This window comes from Pseudophryne corroboree, unplaced genomic scaffold (assembly GCF_028390025.1).
Source record: "Pseudophryne corroboree isolate aPseCor3 unplaced genomic scaffold, aPseCor3.hap2 scaffold_218, whole genome shotgun sequence".
NCBI classification, from domain to species: domain Eukaryota; kingdom Metazoa; phylum Chordata; class Amphibia; order Anura; family Myobatrachidae; genus Pseudophryne; species Pseudophryne corroboree.
The window spans coordinates 43,048-64,243 of record NW_026968826.1 but is presented as its reverse complement, the minus strand read 5'-3'; positions in this window follow the sequence as shown (position 1 = coordinate 64,243).

Below are 21,196 nucleotides of genomic sequence, written 5' to 3'. Positions count from 1 at the left end.
CCTCCTGTTAGTGCTTCATCTACACGTTATAGCCCTGAATTTTCCAATGCCTATCTCTTAGCAAAAGAGAGATATCAGCAAGGAAAAGCTGTATTGTACCTTTGCATTTTTCTCCCAAACGAAAGACACTAGAATGAAAATTTTAAAGCCTCCTGTTAGTGCTTCATATACACTTTATAGCCCTGAATTTTCTCATGCCTATCTCTTTGCAAAAGAGAGATATCGGCAAGGAAAAGCTGCATTGTACTTTTACATTTTTCTCCCAAACGAAAGACACTAGAATGAAAATTTTAAAGCCTCCTGTTAGTGCTTCATCTACACGTTATAGCCCTGAATTTTCCAATGCCTATCTCTTTGCAAAAGAGAGATAATGGCAAGGAAAAGCGGCATTGTACTTTTACATTTTTCTCCCAAACGAAAGACACTAGAATGAAAATTTTAAAGCCTCCTTTTAGTGCTTCATCTACACGTAATAGCCCTGAATTTTCCAATGCCTATCTCTTTGCAAAAGAGAGATATCGGCAAGGAAATGCTGTATTGTACCTTTGCATTTTTCTCCCAAACGAAAGACACTAGAATGAAAATTTTAAAGCCTCCTGTTAGTGCTTCATCTACACGTTATAGCCCTGAATTTTCCAATGCCTAGCTCTTTGCAAAAGAGAGATATTGGCAAGGAAAAGCTGTAATGTACCTTTGCATTTTTCTCCCAAACGAAGGACACTAGAGTGAAAATTTTAAAGCCTCCTGTTAGTGCTTCATCTACACGTTATAGCCCTGAATTTTCCAATGCCTATCTCTTTGCAAAAGAGAGATATCGGCAAGGAAAAGCTGCATTGTACTTTTACATTTTTCTCCCAAACGAAAGACACTAGAATGAAAATTTTAAAGCCTCCTTTTAGTGCTTCATCTACACGTAATAGCCCTGAATTTTCCAATGCCTATCTCTTTGCAAAAGAGAGATATCGGCAAGGAAATGCTGTATTGTACCTTTGCATTTTTCTCCCAAACGAAAGACACTAGAATGAAAATTTTAAAGCCTCCTGTTAGTGCTTCATCTACACGTTATAGCCCTGAATTTTCCAATGCCTAGCTCTTTGCAAAAGAGAGATATTGGCAAGGAAAAGCTGTATTGTACCTTTGCATTTTTCTCCCAAACGAAGGACACTAGAATGAAAATTTTAAAGCCTCCTGTTAGTGCTTCATCTACACGTTATAGCCCTGAATTTTCCAATGCCTATCTCTTTGCAAAAGAGAGATATCGGCAAGGAAAAACTTTATTGTACCTTTGCATTTTTCTCCCAAACGAAAGACACTAGAATGAAAATTTTAAAGCCTCCTGTTAGTGTTTCATCTACACGTTATAGCCCTGAATTTTCCAATGCCTAGCTCTTTGCAAAAGAGAGATATCGGCAAGGAAAAGCTGTATTGTACCTTTGCATTTTTCTCCCAAACGAAAGACACTAGAATGAAAATTTTAAAGCCTCCTGTTAGTGCTTCATCTACACGTTATAGCCCTGAATTTTCCAATGCCTATCTCTTTGCAAAAGAGAGATATCGGCAAGGAAAAGCTGTATTGTACCTTTGCATTTTTCTCCCAAACGAAGGACACTAGAATGAAAATTTTAAAGCCTCCTATTAGTGCTTCATCTACACGTTATAGCCCTGAATTTTCCAATGCCTATCTCTTTGCAAAAGAGAGATATCGGCAAGGAAAAGCTGTATTGTACCTTTGCATTTTTCTCCCAAACGAAGGACACTAGAATGAAAATTTTAAAGCCTCCTGTTAGTGCTTCATCTACACGTTATAGCCCTGAATTTTCCAATGCCTATCTCTTAGCAAAAGAGAGATATCAGCAAGGAAAAGCTGTATTGTACCTTTGCATTTTTCTCCCAAACGAAAGACACTAGAATGAAAATTTTAAAGCCTCCTGTTAGTGCTTCATATACACTTTATAGCCCTGAATTTTCTCATGCCTATCTCTTTGCAAAAGAGAGATATCGGCAAGGAAAAGCTGCATTGTACTTTTACATTTTTCTCCCAAACGAAAGACACTAGAATGAAAATTTTAAAGCCTCCTGTTAGTGCTTCATCTACACGTTATAGCCCTGAATTTTCCAATGCCTATCTCTTTGCAAAAGAGAGATAATGGCAAGGAAAAGCGGCATTGTACTTTTACATTTTTCTCCCAAACGAAAGACACTAGAATGAAAATTTTAAAGCCTCCTTTTAGTGCTTCATCTACACGTAATAGCCCTGAATTTTCCAATGCCTATCTCTTTGCAAAAGAGAGATATCGGCAAGGAAATGCTGTATTGTACCTTTGCATTTTTCTCCCAAACGAAAGACACTAGAATGAAAATTTTAAAGCCTCCTGTTAGTGCTTCATCTACACGTTATAGCCCTGAATTTTCCAATGCCTAGCTCTTTGCAAAAGAGAGATATTGGCAAGGAAAAGCTGTAATGTACCTTTGCATTTTTCTCCCAAACGAAGGACACTAGAGTGAAAATTTTAAAGCCTCCTGTTAGTGCTTCATCTACACGTTATAGCCCTGAATTTTCCAATGCCTATCTCTTTGCAAAAGAGAGATATCGGCAAGGAAAAGCAGCATTGTACTTTTGCATTTTTCTCCCAAACGAAAGACACTAGAATGAAAATTTTAAAGCCTCCTATTAGTGCTTCATCTACACGTTATAGCCCTGAATTTTCCAATGCCTAGCTCTTTGCAAAAGAGAGATATCGGCAAGGAAAAGCTGTATTGTACCTTTGCATTTTTCTCCCAAACGAAAGACACTAGAATGAAAATTTTAAAGCCTCCTGTTAGTGCTTCATCTACACGTTATAGCCCTGAATTTTCCAATGCCTATCTCTTTGCAAAAGAGAGATATCGGCAAGGAAAAGCTGTATTGTACCTTTGCATGTTTCTCCCAAACGAAGGACACTAGAATGAAAATTTTAAAGCCTCCTATTAGTGCTTCATCTACACGTTATAGCCCTGAATTTTCCAATGCCTATCTCTTTGCAAAAGAGAGATATCGGCAAGGAAAAGCTGTATTGTACCTTTGCATTTTTCTCCCAAACGAAGGACACTAGAATGAAAATTTTAAAGCCTCCTGTTAGTGCTTCATCTACACGTTATAGCCCTGAATTTTCAAATGCCTATCTCTTTGCAAAAGAGAGATATCGGCAAGGAAAAGCTGTATTGTACCTTTGCATTTTTCTCCCAAACGAAAGACACTAGAATGAAAATTTTAAAGCCTCCTGTTAGTGCTTCATCTACACGTTATAGCCCTGAATTTTCCAATGCATATCTCTTTGCAAAAGAGAGATATCGGCAAGGAAAAACTGTATTGTACCTTTGCATTTTTCTCCCAAACGAAAGACACTAGAATGAAAATTTTAAAGCCTCCTGTTAGTGCTTCATCTACACGTTATAGCCCTGAATTTTCCAATGCCTAGCTCTTTGCAAAAGAGAGATATTGGCAAGGAAAAGCTGTATTGTACCTTTGCATTTTTCTCCCAAACGAAAGACACTAGAATGAAAATTTTAAAGTCTACTGTTAGTGCTTCATCTACACGTTATAGCCCTGAATTTTCCAATGCCTAGCTCTTTGCAAAAGAGAGATATCGGCAAGGAAAAGCTGTATTGTACCTTTGCATTTTTCTCCCAAAAGAAAGACACTAGAATGAAAATTTTAAAGCCTCCTGTTAGTGCTTCATCTACACGTTATAGCCCTGAATTTTCCAATGCCTATCTCTTTGCAAAAGAGAGATATCGGCAAGGAAAAGCTGTATTGTACCTTTGCATTTTTCTCCCAAACGAAGGACACTAGAATGAAAATTTTAAAGCCTCCTGTTAGTGCTTCATCTACACGTTATAGCCCTGAATTTTCCAATGCCTAGCTCTTTGCAAAAGAGAGATATTGGCAAGGAAAAGCTGTAATGTACCTTTACATTTTTCTCCCAAACGAAGGACACTAGAATGAAAATTTTAAAGCCTCCTGTTAGTGCTTCATCTACACGTTATAGCCCTGAATTTTCCAATGCCTATCTCTTTGCAAAAGAGAGATATCGGCAAGGAAAAGCAGCATTGTACTTTTGCATTTTTCTCCCAAACGAAAGACACTAGAATGAAAATTTTAAAGCCTCCTATTAGTGCTTCATCTACACGTTATAGCCCTGAATTTTCCAATGCCTATCTCTTTGCAAAAGAGAGATATCGGCAAGGAAAAGCTGTATTGTACCTTTGCATTTTTCTCCCAAACGAAAGACACTAGAATGAAAATTTTAAAGCCTCCTGTTAGTGCTTCATCTACACGTTATAGCCCTGAATTTTCCAATGCCTATCTCTTTGCAAAAGAGAGATATCGGCAAGGAAAAGCTGTATTGTACCTTTGCATGTTTCTCCCAAACGAAGGACACTAGAATGAAAATTTTAAAGCCTCCTATTAGTGCTTCATCTACACGTTATAGCCCTGAATTTTCCAATGCCTATCTCTTTGCAAAAGAGAGATATCGGCAAGGAAAAGCTGTATTGTACCTTTGCATTTTTCTCCCAAACGAAGGACACTAGAATGAAAATTTTAAAGCCTCCTGTTAGTGCTTCATCTACACGTTATAGCCCTGAATTTTCCAATGCCTATCTCTTTGCAAAAGAGAGATATCGGCAAGGAAAAGCTGTATTGTACCTTTGCATTTTTCTCCCAAACGAAAGACACTAGAATGAAAATTTTAAAGCCTCCTGTTAGTGCTTCATCTACACGTTATAGCCCTGAATTTTCCAATGCCTATCTCTTTGCAAAAGAGAGATATCGGCAAGGAAAAACTGTATTGTACATTTGCATTTTTCTCCCAAACGAAAGACACTAGAATGAAAATTTTAAAGCCTCCTGTTAGTGCTTCATCTACACGTTATAGCCCTGAATTTTCCAATGCCTAGCTCTTTGCAAAAGAGAGATATTGGCAAGGAAAAGCTGTATTTTTCTCCCAAACGAAAGACACTAGAATGAAAATTTTAAAGTCTACTGTTAGTGCTTCATCTACACGTTATAGCCCTGAATTTTCCAATGCCTAGCTCTTTGCAAAAGAGAGATATCGGCAAGGAAAAGCTGTATTGTACCTTTGCATTTTTCTCCCAAACGAAAGACACTAGAATGAAAATTTTAAAGCCTCCTGTTAGTGCTTCATCTACACGTTATAGCCCTGAATTTTCCAATGCCTATCTCTTTGCAAAAGAGAGATATCGGCAAGGAAAAGCTGTATTGTACCTTTGCATTTTTCTCCCAAACGAAGGACACTAGAATGAAAATTTTAAAGCCTCCTGTTAGTGCTTCATCTACACGTTATAGCCCTGAATTTTCCAATGCCTATCTCTTTGCAAAAGAGAGATATCGGCAAGGAAAAGCTGCATTGTACTTTTACATTTTTCTCCCAAACGAAAGACACTAGAATGAAAATTTTAAAGCCTCCTTTTAGTGCTTCATCTACACGTTATAGCCCTGAATTTTCCAATGCCTAGCTCTTTGCAAAAGAGAGATATTGGCAAGGAAAAGCTGTATTGTACCTTTGCATTTTTCTCCCAAACGAAGGACACTAGAATGAAAATTTTAAAGCCTCCTGTTAGTGCTTCATCTACACGTTATAGCCCTGAATTTTCCAATGCCTATCTCTTTGCAAAAGAGAGATATCGGCAAGGAAAAACTGTATTGTACCTTTGCATTTTTCTCCCGAACGAAAGACACTAGAATGAAAATTTTAAAGCCTCCTGTTAGTGCTTCATCTACACGTTATAGCCCTGAATTTTCCAATGCCTAGCTCTTTGCAAAAGAGAGATATTGGCAAGGAAAAGCTGTATTGTACCTTTGCATTTTTCTCCCAAACGAAAGACACTAGAATGAAAATTTTAAAGTCTACTGTTAGTGCTTCATCTACACGTTATAGCCCTGAATTTTCCAATGCCTATCTCTTTGCAAAAGAGAGATATCGGCAAGGAAAAGCTGTATTGTACCTTTGCATTTTTCTCCCAAACGAAAGACACTAGAATGAAAATTTTAAAGCCTCCTGTTAGTGCTTCATATACACGTTATAGCCCTGAATTTTCCAATGCCTATCTCTTTGCAAAAGAGAGATATCGGCAAGGAAAAGCTGTATAGTACCTTTGCATTTTTCTCCCAAACGAAAGACACTAGAATGAAAATTTTAAAGCCTCCTGTTAGTGCTTCATCTACACGTTATAGCCCTGAATTTTCCAATGCCTAGCTCTTTGCAAAAGAGAGATATCGGCAAGGAAAAGCTGTATTGTACCTTTGCATTTTTCTCCCAAACGAAAGACACTAGAATGAAAATTTTAAAGCCTCCTGTTAGTGCTTCATCTACACGTTATAGCCCTGAATTTTCCAATGCCTATCTCTTTGCAAAAGAGAGATATCGGCAAGGAAAAGCTGTATTGTACCTTTGCATTTTTCTCCCAAACGAAGGACACTAGAATGAAAATTTTAAAACCTCCTATTAGTGCTTCATCTACACGTTATAGCCCTGAATTTTCCAATGCCTATCTCTTTGCAAAAGAGAGATATCGGCAAGGAAAAGCTGTATTGTACCTTTGCATTTTTCTCCCAAACGAAGTACACTAGAATGAAAATGTTAAAGCCTCCTGTTAGTGCTTCATCTACACGTTATAGCCCTGAATTTTCCAATGCCTATCTCTTTGCAAAAGAGAGATATCGGCAAGGAAAAGCTGTATTGTACCTTTGCATTTTTCTCCCAAACGAAAGACACTAGAATGAAAATTTTAAAGACTCCTGTTAGTGCTTCATCTACACGTTATAGCCCTGCATTTTCCAATGCCTATCTCTTTGCAAAAGAGAGATATCGGCAAGGAAAAGCTGCATTGTACTTTTGCATTTTTCTCCCAAACGAAAGACACTAGAATGAAAATTTTAAAGCCTCCTGTTAGTGCTTCATCTATACGTTATAGCCCTGAATTTTCCAATGCCTATCTCTTTGCAAAAGAGAGATATCGGCAAGGAAAAGCTGTATTGTACCTTTGCATTTTTCTCCCAAACGAAGGACACTAGAATGAAAAATTTAAAGCCTCCTGTTAGTGCTTCATCTACACGTTATAGCCCTGAATTTTCCAATGCCTATCTCTTTGCAAAAGAGAGATATCGGCAAGGAAAAGCTGTATTATACCTTTGCATTTTTCTCCCAAACGAAAGACACTAGAATGAAAATTTTAAAGCCTACTGTTAGTGCTTCATCTACACGTTATAGCCCTGAATTTTCCAATGCCTAGCTCTTTGCAAAAGAGAGATATCGGCAAGGAAATGCTGTATTGTACCTTTGCATTTTTCTCCCAAACGAAAGACACTAGAATGAAAATGTTAAAGCCTACTGTTAGTGCTTCATCTACACGTTATAGCCCTGAATTTTCCAATGCCTAGCTCTTTGCAAAAGAGAGATATCGGCAAGGAAAAACTGTATTGTACCTTTGCATTTTTCTCCCAAACGAAAGACACTAGAATGAAAATTTTAAAGCCTCCTGTTAGTGCTTCATCTACACGTTATAGCCCTGAATTTTCCAATGCCTATCTCTTTGCAAAAGAGAGATATCAGCAAGGAAAAGCTGTATTGTACCTTTGCATTTTTCTCCCAAACGAAGGACACTAGAATGAAAATTTTAAAGCCTCCTATTAGTGCTTCATCTACACGTTATAGCCCTGAATTTTCCAATGCCTATCTCTTTGCAAAAGAGAGATATCGGCAAGGAAAAACTGTATTGTACCTTTGCATTTTTCTCCCAAACGAAAGACACTAAAATGAAAATTTTAAAGCCTCCTGTTAGTGCTTCATCTACACGTTATAGCCCTGAATTTTCCAATGCCTATCTCTTTGCAAAAGAGAGATATCGGCAAGGAAAAGCTGTATTGTACCTTTGCATTTTTCTCCCAAACGAAAGATACTAGAATGAAAATTTTAAATCCTACTGTTAGTGCTTCATCTGCACGTTATAGCCCTGAATTTTCCAATGCCTAGCTCTTTGCAAAAGAGAGATATCGGCAAGGAAAAGCTGTATTGTACCTTTGCATTTTTCTCCCAAACGAAAGACACTAGAATGAAAATTTTAAAGCCTACTGTTAGTGCTTCATCTACACGTTATAGCCCTGAATTTTCCAATGCCTAGCTCTTTGCAAAAGAGAGATATCGGCAAGGAAAAGCTGTATTGTACCTTTGCATTTTTCTCCCAAACGAAAGACACTAGAATGAAAATTTTAAAGCCTCCTGTTAGTGCTTCATCTACACGTTATAGCCCTGAATTTTCCAATGCCTATCTCTTTTCAAAAGAGAGATATCGGCAAGGAAAAGATGTATTGTACCTTTGCATTTTTCTCCCAAACGAAGGATACTAGAATGAAAATGTTAAAGCCTCCTATTAGTGCTTCATCTACACGTTATAGCCCTGAATTTTCCAATGCCTATCTCTTTGCAAAAGAGAGATATCGGCAAGGAAAAGTGTATTGTACTTTTGCATTTTTCTCCCAAACGAAAGACACTAGAATGATAATTTTAAAGCCTCCTGTTAGTGCTTCATCTACACGTTATAGCCCTGCATTTTCCAATGCCTATCTCTTTGCAAAAGAGAGATATCGGCAAGGAAAAGCTGCATTGTACTTTTGCATTTTTCTCCCAAACGAAAGACACTAGAATGAAAATTTTAAAGTCTCCTGTTAGTGCTTCATCTACACGTTATAGCCCTGAATTTTCCAATGCCTATCTCTTTGCAAAAGAGAGATATCGGCAAGGAAAAGCTGTATTGTGCCTTTGCATTTTTCTCCCAAACGAAAGACACTAGAATGAAAATGTTAAAGCCTACTGTTAGTGCTTCATCTACACGTTATAGCCCTGAATTTTCCAATGCCTAGCTCTTTGCAAAAGAGAGATATCGGCAAGGAAAAGCTGTATTGTACCTTTGCATTTTTCTCCCAAACGAAAGACACTAGAATGAAAATTTTAAAGCCTCCTCTTAGTGCTTCATCTACACGTTATAGCCCTGAATTTTCCAATGCCTATCTCTTTGCAAAAGAGAGATATCGGCAAGGAAAAGCTGTATTGTACCTTTGCATTTTTCTCCCAAACGAAGGACACTAGAATGAAAATGTTAAAGCCTCCTATTAGTGCTTCATCTACACGTTATAGCCCTGAATTTTCCAATGCCTATCTCTTTGCAAAAGAGAGATATCGGCAAGGAAAAACTGTATTGTACCTTTGCATTTTTCTCCCAAACGAAAGACACTAGAATGAAAATTTTAAAGCCTCCTGTTAGTGCTTCATCTACACGTTATAGCCCTGAATTTTCCAATGCCTATCTCTTTGCAAAAGAGAGATATCGGCAAGGAAAAGCTGTATTGTACCTTTGCATTTTTCTCCCAAACGAAAGACACTAGAATGAAAATTTTAAATCCTACTGTTAGTGCTTCATCTACACGTTATAGCCCTGAATTTTCCAATGCCTAGCTCTTTGCAAAAGAGAGATATCGACAAGGAAAAGCTGTATTGTACCTTTGCATTTTTCTCCCAAACGAAAGACACTAGAATGAAAATTTTAAAGCCTCCTGTTAGTGCTTCATCTACACGTTATAGCCCTGAATTTTCCAATGCCTATCTCTTTGCAAAAGAGAGATATCGGCAAGGAAAAGCTGTATTGTACCTTTGCATTTTTCTCCCAAACGAAGGACACTAGAATGAAAATTTTAAAGCCTCCTGTTAGTGCTTCATCTACACGTAATAGCCCTGAATTTTCCAATGCCTATCTCTTTGCAAAAGAGAGATATCGGCAAGGAAATGCTGTATTGTACCTTTGCATTTTTCTCCCAAACGAAAGACACTAGAATGAAAATTTTAAAGCCTCCTGTTAGTGCTTCATCTACACGTTATAGCCCTGCATTTTCCAATGCCTATCTCTTTGCAAAAGAGAGATATCGGCAAGGAAAAGTTGCATTGTACTTTTGCATTTTTCTCCCAAACGAAAGACACTAGAATGAAAATTGTAAAGCCTCCTGTTAGTGCTTCATCTACACGTTATAGCCCTGCATTTTCCAATGCCTATCTCTTTGCAAAAGAGAGATATCGGCAAGGAAAAGCTGTATTGTACCTTTGCATTTTTCTCCCAAACGAAAGACACTAGAATGAAAATGTTAAAGCCTACTGTTAGTGCTTCATCTACACGTTATAACCCTGAATTTTCCAATGCCTATCTCTTTGCAAAAGAGAGATATCGGCAAGGAAAAGCTGTATTGTACCTTTGCATTTTTCTCCCAAACGAAAGACACTAGAATGAAAATTTTAAAGCCTCCTGTTAGTGCTTCATCTACACGTTATAGCCCTGAATTTTCCAATGCCTATCTCTTTGCAAAAGAGAGATATCGGCAAGGAAAAGCTGTATTGTACCTTTGCATTTTTCTCCCAAACGAAGGACACTAGAATGAAAATTTTAAAGCCTCCTATTAGTGCTTCATCTACACGTTATAGCCCTGAATTTTCCAATGCCTATCTCTTTGCAAAAGAGAGATATCGGCAAGGAAAAGCTGTATTGTACCTTTGCATTTTTCTCCCAAACGAAGTACACTAGAATGAAAATTTTAAAGCCTCCTGTTAGTGCTTCATCTACACGTTATAGCCCTGAATTTTCCAATGCCTATCTCTTTGCAAAAGAGAGATATCGGCAAGGAAATGCTGTATTGTACCTTTGCATTTTTCTCCCAAACGAAAGACACTAGAATGAAAATTTTAAAGCCTCCTGTTAGTGCTTCATCTACACGTTATAGCCCTGAATTTTCCAATGCCTATCTCTTTGCAAAAGAGAGATATCGGCAAGGAAAAGCTGTATTGTACCTTTGCATTTTTCTCCCAAACGAAGGACACTAGAATGAAAATTTTAAAGCCTCCTATTAGTGCTTCATCTACACGTTATAGCCCTGAATTTTCCAATGCCTATCTCTTTGCAAAAGAGAGATATCGGCAAGGAAAAGCTGTATAGTACCTTTGCATTTTTCTCCCAAACGAAAGACACTAGAATGAAAATTTTAAAGCCTCCTGTTAGTGCTTCATCTACACGTTATAGCCCTGAATTTTCCAATGCCTAGCTCTTTGCAAAAGAGAGATATCGGCAAGGAAAAGCTGTATTGTACCTTTGCATTTTTCTCCCAAACGAAAGACACTAGAATGAAAATTTTAAAGCCTCCTGTTAGTGCTTCATCTACACGTTATAGCCCTGAATTTTCCAATGCCTATCTCTTTGCAAAAGAGAGATATCGGCAAGGAAAAGCTGTATTGTACCTTTGCATTTTTCTCCCAAACGAAGGACACTAGAATGAAAATTTTAAAACCTCCTATTAGTGCTTCATCTACACGTTATAGCCCTGAATTTTCCAATGCCTATCTCTTTGCAAAAGAGAGATATCGGCAAGGAAAAGCTGTATTGTACCTTTGCATTTTTCTCCCAAACGAAGTACACTAGAATGAAAATGTTAAAGCCTCCTGTTAGTGCTTCATCTACACGTTATAGCCCTGAATTTTCCAATGCCTATCTCTTTGCAAAAGAGAGATATCGGCAAGGAAAAGCTGTATTGTACCTTTGCATTTTTCTCCCAAACGAAAGACACTAGAATGAAAATTTTAAAGACTCCTGTTAGTGCTTCATCTACACGTTATAGCCCTGCATTTTCCAATGCCTATCTCTTTGCAAAAGAGAGATATCGGCAAGGAAAAGCTGCATTGTACTTTTGCATTTTTCTCCCAAACGAAAGACACTAGAATGAAAATTTTAAAGCCTCCTGTTAGTGCTTCATCTATACGTTATAGCCCTGAATTTTCCAATGCCTATCTCTTTGCAAAAGAGAGATATCGGCAAGGAAAAGCTGTATTGTACCTTTGCATTTTTCTCCCAAACGAAGGACACTAGAATGAAAAATTTAAAGCCTCCTGTTAGTGCTTCATCTACACGTTATAGCCCTGAATTTTCCAATGCCTATCTCTTTGCAAAAGAGAGATATCGGCAAGGAAAAGCTGTATTATACCTTTGCATTTTTCTCCCAAACGAAAGACACTAGAATGAAAATTTTAAAGCCTACTGTTAGTGCTTCATCTACACGTTATAGCCCTGAATTTTCCAATGCCTAGCTCTTTGCAAAAGAGAGATATCGGCAAGGAAATGCTGTATTGTACCTTTGCATTTTTCTCCCAAACGAAAGACACTAGAATGAAAATGTTAAAGCCTACTGTTAGTGCTTCATCTACACGTTATAGCCCTGAATTTTCCAATGCCTAGCTCTTTGCAAAAGAGAGATATCGGCAAGGAAAAACTGTATTGTACCTTTGCATTTTTCTCCCAAACGAAAGACACTAGAATGAAAATTTTAAAGCCTCCTGTTAGTGCTTCATCTACACGTTATAGCCCTGAATTTTCCAATGCCTATCTCTTTGCAAAAGAGAGATATCAGCAAGGAAAAGCTGTATTGTACCTTTGCATTTTTCTCCCAAACGAAGGACACTAGAATGAAAATTTTAAAGCCTCCTATTAGTGCTTCATCTACACGTTATAGCCCTGAATTTTCCAATGCCTATCTCTTTGCAAAAGAGAGATATCGGCAAGGAAAAACTGTATTGTACCTTTGCATTTTTCTCCCAAACGAAAGACACTAAAATGAAAATTTTAAAGCCTCCTGTTAGTGCTTCATCTACACGTTATAGCCCTGAATTTTCCAATGCCTATCTCTTTGCAAAAGAGAGATATCGGCAAGGAAAAGCTGTATTGTACCTTTGCATTTTTCTCCCAAACGAAAGATACTAGAATGAAAATTTTAAATCCTACTGTTAGTGCTTCATCTGCACGTTATAGCCCTGAATTTTCCAATGCCTAGCTCTTTGCAAAAGAGAGATATCGGCAAGGAAAAGCTGTATTGTACCTTTGCATTTTTCTCCCAAACGAAAGACACTAGAATGAAAATTTTAAAGCCTACTGTTAGTGCTTCATCTACACGTTATAGCCCTGAATTTTCCAATGCCTAGCTCTTTGCAAAAGAGAGATATCGGCAAGGAAAAGCTGTATTGTACCTTTGCATTTTTCTCCCAAACGAAAGACACTAGAATGAAAATTTTAAAGCCTCCTGTTAGTGCTTCATCTACACGTTATAGCCCTGAATTTTCCAATGCCTATCTCTTTTCAAAAGAGAGATATCGGCAAGGAAAAGATGTATTGTACCTTTGCATTTTTCTCCCAAACGAAGGATACTAGAATGAAAATGTTAAAGCCTCCTATTAGTGCTTCATCTACACGTTATAGCCCTGAATTTTCCAATGCCTATCTCTTTGCAAAAGAGAGATATCGGCAAGGAAAAGTGTATTGTACTTTTGCATTTTTCTCCCAAACGAAAGACACTAGAATGATAATTTTAAAGCCTCCTGTTAGTGCTTCATCTACACGTTATAGCCCTGCATTTTCCAATGCCTATCTCTTTGCAAAAGAGAGATATCGGCAAGGAAAAGCTGCATTGTACTTTTGCATTTTTCTCCCAAACGAAAGACACTAGAATGAAAATTTTAAAGTCTCCTGTTAGTGCTTCATCTACACGTTATAGCCCTGAATTTTCCAATGCCTATCTCTTTGCAAAAGAGAGATATCGGCAAGGAAAAGCTGTATTGTGCCTTTGCATTTTTCTCCCAAACGAAAGACACTAGAATGAAAATGTTAAAGCCTACTGTTAGTGCTTCATCTACACGTTATAGCCCTGAATTTTCCAATGCCTAGCTCTTTGCAAAAGAGAGATATCGGCAAGGAAAAGCTGTATTGTACCTTTGCATTTTTCTCCCAAACGAAAGACACTAGAATGAAAATTTTAAAGCCTCCTCTTAGTGCTTCATCTACACGTTATAGCCCTGAATTTTCCAATGCCTATCTCTTTGCAAAAGAGAGATATCGGCAAGGAAAAGCTGTATTGTACCTTTGCATTTTTCTCCCAAACGAAGGACACTAGAATGAAAATGTTAAAGCCTCCTATTAGTGCTTCATCTACACGTTATAGCCCTGAATTTTCCAATGCCTATCTCTTTGCAAAAGAGAGATATCGGCAAGGAAAAACTGTATTGTACCTTTGCATTTTTCTCCCAAACGAAAGACACTAGAATGAAAATTTTAAAGCCTCCTGTTAGTGCTTCATCTACACGTTATAGCCCTGAATTTTCCAATGCCTATCTCTTTGCAAAAGAGAGATATCGGCAAGGAAAAGCTGTATTGTACCTTTGCATTTTTCTCCCAAACGAAAGACACTAGAATGAAAATTTTAAATCCTACTGTTAGTGCTTCATCTACACGTTATAGCCCTGAATTTTCCAATGCCTAGCTCTTTGCAAAAGAGAGATATCGACAAGGAAAAGCTGTATTGTACCTTTGCATTTTTCTCCCAAACGAAAGACACTAGAATGAAAATTTTAAAGCCTCCTGTTAGTGCTTCATCTACACGTTATAGCCCTGAATTTTCCAATGCCTATCTCTTTGCAAAAGAGAGATATCGGCAAGGAAAAGCTGTATTGTACCTTTGCATTTTTCTCCCAAACGAAGGACACTAGAATGAAAATTTTAAAGCCTCCTGTTAGTGCTTCATCTACACGTAATAGCCCTGAATTTTCCAATGCCTATCTCTTTGCAAAAGAGAGATATCGGCAAGGAAATGCTGTATTGTACCTTTGCATTTTTCTCCCAAACGAAAGACACTAGAATGAAAATTTTAAAGCCTCCTGTTAGTGCTTCATCTACACGTTATAGCCCTGCATTTTCCAATGCCTATCTCTTTGCAAAAGAGAGATATCGGCAAGGAAAAGTTGCATTGTACTTTTGCATTTTTCTCCCAAACGAAAGACACTAGAATGAAAATTGTAAAGCCTCCTGTTAGTGCTTCATCTACACGTTATAGCCCTGCATTTTCCAATGCCTATCTCTTTGCAAAAGAGAGATATCGGCAAGGAAAAGCTGTATTGTACCTTTGCATTTTTCTCCCAAACGAAAGACACTAGAATGAAAATGTTAAAGCCTACTGTTAGTGCTTCATCTACACGTTATAACCCTGAATTTTCCAATGCCTATCTCTTTGCAAAAGAGAGATATCGGCAAGGAAAAGCTGTATTGTACCTTTGCATTTTTCTCCCAAACGAAAGACACTAGAATGAAAATTTTAAAGCCTCCTGTTAGTGCTTCATCTACACGTTATAGCCCTGAATTTTCCAATGCCTATCTCTTTGCAAAAGAGAGATATCGGCAAGGAAAAGCTGTATTGTACCTTTGCATTTTTCTCCCAAACGAAGGACACTAGAATGAAAATTTTAAAGCCTCCTATTAGTGCTTCATCTACACGTTATAGCCCTGAATTTTCCAATGCCTATCTCTTTGCAAAAGAGAGATATCGGCAAGGAAAAGCTGTATTGTACCTTTGCATTTTTCTCCCAAACGAAGTACACTAGAATGAAAATTTTAAAGCCTCCTGTTAGTGCTTCATCTACACGTTATAGCCCTGAATTTTCCAATGCCTATCTCTTTGCAAAAGAGAGATATCGGCAAGGAAATGCTGTATTGTACCTTTGCATTTTTCTCCCAAACGAAAGACACTAGAATGAAAATTTTAAAGCCTCCTGTTAGTGCTTCATCTACACGTTATAGCCCTGAATTTTCCAATGCCTATCTCTTTGCAAAAGAGAGATATCGGCAAGGAAAAGCTGTATTGTACCTTTGCATTTTTCTCCCAAACGAAGGACACTAGAATGAAAATTTTAAAGCCTCCTATTAGTGCTTCATCTACACGTTATAGCCCTGAATTTTCCAATGCCTATCTCTTTGCAAAAGAGAGATATCGGCAAGGAAAAGCTGTATAGTACCTTTGCATTTTTCTCCCAAACGAAAGACACTAGAATGAAAATTTTAAAGCCTCCTGTTAGTGCTTCATCTACACGTTATAGCCCTGAATTTTCCAATGCCTAGCTCTTTGCAAAAGAGAGATATCGGCAAGGAAAAGCTGTATTGTACCTTTGCATTTTTCTCCCAAACGAAAGACACTAGAATGAAAATTTTAAAGCCTCCTGTTAGTGCTTCATCTACACGTTATAGCCCTGAATTTTCCAATGCCTATCTCTTTGCAAAAGAGAGATATCGGCAAGGAAAAGCTGTATTGTACCTTTGCATTTTTCTCCCAAACGAAGGACACTAGAATGAAAATTTTAAAACCTCCTATTAGTGCTTCATCTACACGTTATAGCCCTGAATTTTCCAATGCCTATCTCTTTGCAAAAGAGAGATATCGGCAAGGAAAAGCTGTATTGTACCTTTGCATTTTTCTCCCAAACGAAGTACACTAGAATGAAAATGTTAAAGCCTCCTGTTAGTGCTTCATCTACACGTTATAGCCCTGAATTTTCCAATGCCTATCTCTTTGCAAAAGAGAGATATCGGCAAGGAAAAGCTGTATTGTACCTTTGCATTTTTCTCCCAAACGAAAGACACTAGAATGAAAATTTTAAAGACTCCTGTTAGTGCTTCATCTACACGTTATAGCCCTGCATTTTCCAATGCCTATCTCTTTGCAAAAGAGAGATATCGGCAAGGAAAAGCTGCATTGTACTTTTGCATTTTTCTCCCAAACGAAAGACACTAGAATGAAAATTTTAAAGCCTCCTGTTAGTGCTTCATCTATACGTTATAGCCCTGAATTTTCCAATGCCTATCTCTTTGCAAAAGAGAGATATCGGCAAGGAAAAGCTGTATTGTACCTTTGCATTTTTCTCCCAAACGAAGGACACTAGAATGAAAAATTTAAAGCCTCCTGTTAGTGCTTCATCTACACGTTATAGCCCTGAATTTTCCAATGCCTATCTCTTTGCAAAAGAGAGATATCGGCAAGGAAAAGCTGTATTATACCTTTGCATTTTTCTCCCAAACGAAAGACACTAGAATGAAAATTTTAAAGCCTACTGTTAGTGCTTCATCTACACGTTATAGCCCTGAATTTTCCAATGCCTAGCTCTTTGCAAAAGAGAGATATCGGCAAGGAAATGCTGTATTGTACCTTTGCATTTTTCTCCCAAACGAAAGACACTAGAATGAAAATGTTAAAGCCTACTGTTAGTGCTTCATCTACACGTTATAGCCCTGAATTTTCCAATGCCTAGCTCTTTGCAAAAGAGAGATATCGGCAAGGAAAAACTGTATTGTACCTTTGCATTTTTCTCCCAAACGAAAGACACTAGAATGAAAATTTTAAAGCCTCCTGTTAGTGCTTCATCTACACGTTATAGCCCTGAATTTTCCAATGCCTATCTCTTTGCAAAAGAGAGATATCAGCAAGGAAAAGCTGTATTGTACCTTTGCATTTTTCTCCCAAACGAAGGACACTAGAATGAAAATTTTAAAGCCTCCTATTAGTGCTTCATCTACACGTTATAGCCCTGAATTTTCCAATGCCTATCTCTTTGCAAAAGAGAGATATCGGCAAGGAAAAACTGTATTGTACCTTTGCATTTTTCTCCCAAACGAAAGACACTAAAATGAAAATTTTAAAGCCTCCTGTTAGTGCTTCATCTACACGTTATAGCCCTGAATTTTCCAATGCCTATCTCTTTGCAAAAGAGAGATATCGGCAAGGAAAAGCTGTATTGTACCTTTGCATTTTTCTCCCAAACGAAAGATACTAGAATGAAAATTTTAAATCCTACTGTTAGTGCTTCATCTGCACGTTATAGCCCTGAATTTTCCAATGCCTAGCTCTTTGCAAAAGAGAGATATCGGCAAGGAAAAGCTGTATTGTACCTTTGCATTTTTCTCCCAAACGAAAGACACTAGAATGAAAATTTTAAAGCCTACTGTTAGTGCTTCATCTACACGTTATAGCCCTGAATTTTCCAATGCCTAGCTCTTTGCAAAAGAGAGATATCGGCAAGGAAAAGCTGTATTGTACCTTTGCATTTTTCTCCCAAACGAAAGACACTAGAATGAAAATTTTAAAGCCTCCTGTTAGTGCTTCATCTACACGTTATAGCCCTGAATTTTCCAATGCCTATCTCTTTTCAAAAGAGAGATATCGGCAAGGAAAAGATGTATTGTACCTTTGCATTTTTCTCCCAAACGAAGGATACTAGAATGAAAATGTTAAAGCCTCCTATTAGTGCTTCATCTACACGTTATAGCCCTGAATTTTCCAATGCCTATCTCTTTGCAAAAGAGAGATATCGGCAAGGAAAAGTGTATTGTACTTTTGCATTTTTCTCCCAAACGAAAGACACTAGAATGATAATTTTAAAGCCTCCTGTTAGTGCTTCATCTACACGTTATAGCCCTGCATTTTCCAATGCCTATCTCTTTGCAAAAGAGAGATATCGGCAAGGAAAAGCTGCATTGTACTTTTGCATTTTTCTCCCAAACGAAAGACACTAGAATGAAAATTTTAAAGTCTCCTGTTAGTGCTTCATCTACACGTTATAGCCCTGAATTTTCCAATGCCTATCTCTTTGCAAAAGAGAGATATCGGCAAGGAAAAGCTGTATTGTGCCTTTGCATTTTTCTCCCAAACGAAAGACACTAGAATGAAAATGTTAAAGCCTACTGTTAGTGCTTCATCTACACGTTATAGCCCTGAATTTTCCAATGCCTAGCTCTTTGCAAAAGAGAGATATCGGCAAGGAAAAGCTGTATTGTACCTTTGCATTTTTCTCCCAAACGAAAGACACTAGAATGAAAATTTTAAAGCCTCCTCTTAGTGCTTCATCTACACGTTATAGCCCTGAATTTTCCAATGCCTATCTCTTTGCAAAAGAGAGATATCGGCAAGGAAAAGCTGTATTGTACCTTTGCATTTTTCTCCCAAACGAAGGACACTAGAATGAAAATGTTAAAGCCTCCTATTAGTGCTTCATCTACACGTTATAGCCCTGAATTTTCCAATGCCTATCTCTTTGCAAAAGAGAGATATCGGCAAGGAAAAACTGTATTGTACCTTTGCATTTTTCTCCCAAACGAAAGACACTAGAATGAAAATTTTAAAGCCTCCTGTTAGTGCTTCATCTACACGTTATAGCCCTGAATTTTCCAATGCCTATCTCTTTGCAAAAGAGAGATATCGGCAAGGAAAAGCTGTATTGTACCTTTGCATTTTTCTCCCAAACGAAAGACACTAGAATGAAAATTTTAAATCCTACTGTTAGTGCTTCATCTACACGTTATAGCCCTGAATTTTCCAATGCCTAGCTCTTTGCAAAAGAGAGATATCGACAAGGAAAAGCTGTATTGTACCTTTGCATTTTTCTCCCAAACGAAAGACACTAGAATGAAAATTTTAAAGCCTCCTGTTAGTGCTTCATCTACACGTTATAGCCCTGAATTTTCCAATGCCTATCTCTTTGCAAAAGAGAGATATCGGCAAGGAAAAGCTGTATTGTACCTTTGCATTTTTCTCCCAAACGAAGGACACTAGAATGAAAATTTTAAAGCCTCCTGTTAGTGCTTCATCTACACGTAATAGCCCTGAATTTTCCAATGCCTATCTCTTTGCAAAAGAGAGATATCGGCAAGGAAATGCTGTATTGTACCTTTGCATTTTTCTCCCAAACGAAAGACACTAGAATGAAAATTTTAAAGCCTCCTGTTAGTGCTTCATCTACACGTTATAGCCCTGCATTTTCCAATGCCTATCTCTTTGCAAAAGAGAGATATCGGCAAGGAAAAGTTGCATTGTACTTTTGCATTTTTCTCCCAAACGAAAGACACTAGAATGAAAATTGTAAAGCCTCCTGTTAGTGCTTCATCTACACGTTATAGCCCTGCATTTTCCAATGCCTATCTCTTTGCAAAAGAGAGATATCGGCAAGGAAAAGCTGTATTGTACCTTTGCATTTTTCTCCCAAACGAAAGACACTAGAATGAAAATGTTAAAGCCTACTGTTAGTGCTTCATCTACACGTTATAGCCCTGAATTTTCCAATGCCTATCTCTTTGCAAAAGAGAGATATCGGCAAGGAAAAGCTGTATTGTACCTTTGCATTTTTCTCCCAAACGAAAGACACTAGAATGAAAATTTTAAAGCCTCCTGTTAGTGCTTCATCTACACGTTATAGCCCTGAATTTTCCAATGCCTATCTCTTTGCAAAAGAGAGATATCGGCAAGGAAAAGCTGTATTGTACCTTTGCATTTTTCTCCCAAACGAAGGACACTAGAATGAAAATTTTAAAGCCTCCTATTAGTGCTTCATCTACACGTTATAGCCCTGAATTTTCCAATGCCTATCTCTTTGCAAAAGAGAGATATCGGCAAGGAAAAGCTGTATTGTACCTTTGCATTTTTCTCCCAAACGAAGTACACTAGAATGAAAATTTTAAAGCCTCCTGTTAGTGCTTCATCTACACGTTATAGCCCTGAATTTTCCAATGCCTATCTCTTTGCAAAAGAGAGATATCGGCAAGGAAATGCTGTATTGTACCTTTGCATTTTTCTCCCAAACGAAAGACACTAGAATGAAAATTTTAAAGCCTCCTGTTAGTGCTTCATCTACACGTTATAGCCCTGCATTTTCCAATGCCTATCTCTTTGCAAAAGAGAGATATCGGCAAGGAAAAGCTGCATTGTACTTTTGCATTTTTCTCCCAAACGAAAGACACTAGAATGAAAATTTTAAAGCCTCCTGTTAGTGCTTCATCTACACGTTATAGCCCTGAATTTTCCAATGCCTAGCTCTTTGCAAAAGAGAGATATTGGCAAGGAAAAGCTGTATTGTACCTTTGCATTTTTCTCCCAAACGAAAGACACTAGAATGAAAATTTTAAAGCCTCCTGTTAGTGCTTCATCTACACGTTATAGCCCTGAATTTTCCAATGCCTATCTCTTTGCAAAAGAGAGATATCGGCAAGGAAAAGCTGTATTGTACCTTTGCTTTTTTCTCCCAAACGAAAGACACTAGAATGAAAATTTTAAAGCCTCCTATTAATGCTTCATCTACACGTTATAGCCCTGAATTTTCCAATGCCTATCTCTTTGCAAAAGAGAGATATCGGCAAGGAAAAGCTGCATTGTACTTTTGCATTTTTCTCCCAAACGAAAGACACTAGAATGAAAATTTTAAAGCCTCCTGTTAGTGCTTCATCTACACGTTATAGCCCTGAATTTTCCAAT